We start from the raw sequence: 1,378 nt of genomic DNA on the forward strand, positions 1-1,378 counted from the left end.
ACTAGCAGTGCTGGCTGGATAAGAACACATTCAGTAATATTTAGTTTATCACACGCACATCACACAATTAACGCCAATTAAGTAATCAACACGCCTGGAATATTACCCCGGTAGTAAATATGGATCAATCACATGACACTAGCAAAACGATTGACTCAGCCTCGATCGGGGGGAATGAATCAAGAGAACTGGATGTTGGACGAGTAGCTGGTGTCGCCCTTCCAGCCATTGGGGATGACATTGTTGGCGACGAGCGTCTTGCCGGACTCGCTGGTGATGCGCAGGGAGAGCGGCCCCAGCAGCGCGTCCCTGGAGTCGCACCGCCAGACAGAGCCCCAGGAACGGTACATGGGCTCCCATCGCCCCGTGGGGCGGCCGTTCGTGGACCGCATGAGGTCCATCTTCACGACGGTGCCGTCCCGGTTGGCATACTGCACCAGCACCGGGAGGTAGTTGGGGTTGGCGCCACGCAGGACGTAGAAGCCCAGCTTCATGCCGGCGAAGTTGCAGGGCACCCTCCTGAACTGCATGTCAATGATGCCCGCGTGCCGGGAGCTGGTCGTTCTGGCCCGGCATCGCCAGCGCGCCGAACGCCGTGCCGCTGAGGTCGAAGTGGTACTTGGCCACGGGGTAGTAGTTCATGTCGGTGATCACCACCGTCTTTGTCTGGCTGGAGCACGCAGGGTTGTTGGTTCTCGTGCACCGTATCTAAAACAACAATGGAGGAAAACATAGAAGGTCAACTTCCCTATGTATACATGGCACATGGCAGAGTACTTAACATTGATCGACATCGGCTTGAGTTCGACCAAGCTAATCATTAGTGATCAGCAATCAGCATCAACTAATTTAATCGACATTGACACATCGTCATTAGCTGACATTATCGGCACCACGCGTGGTAGTGGTAGTAAGTTGCAAATTCCTAGAGCTGCCACTGCATACTGTACCTGGTAGCAGGTGCCGCAGCCGGCGCCACCCTGGAAGAGGGGCTCGTTGCCGCAGGAAGTCATGGCGGACAACGGGTACCGGTTCACGTTCTTGAAGCCGCAAGCACCACCTGCAAATGGTAGATCGATTAGCATTATTACTTCTACCGAGCTGGAACTTCTGCGTGATGCAAGAACGACATTGTGCCGTCATCGCATATGAGTTCAGCGTACATACCGTTGTCGTCGGGGCCGGCGCCGTTGGGCTGGCCGTACCAGGTGGCCTTGGCGGGGAGCCAGCCGGAGTTGTAGGATCTAGCGGCGGAGACGCCGTTGTCGACTGCAGAACGGACGGACGGGACGACAAGGGAGAGGAGCGCGACAACGACAAGCGCGACGGCGCCATTGCTGGTGACACCAGCCATATTTGGCAGTACGGTTATATGAAC

General features: G+C 55.9%; 1 pseudogene; it reads right to left on the minus strand.

Moving 5' to 3' along the window:
- Positions 1–179: 179 nt before the first annotated feature.
- On the minus strand, positions 180–1,354 carry LOC124654815 (annotated as a pseudogene).
- Between the last annotated feature and the right edge of the window lie 24 nt (positions 1,355–1,378).

This window comes from Lolium rigidum, chromosome 5, assembly GCF_022539505.1.
Source record: "Lolium rigidum isolate FL_2022 chromosome 5, APGP_CSIRO_Lrig_0.1, whole genome shotgun sequence".
In the NCBI taxonomy this organism is placed as follows: Eukaryota; Viridiplantae; Streptophyta; class Magnoliopsida; order Poales; family Poaceae; genus Lolium; species Lolium rigidum.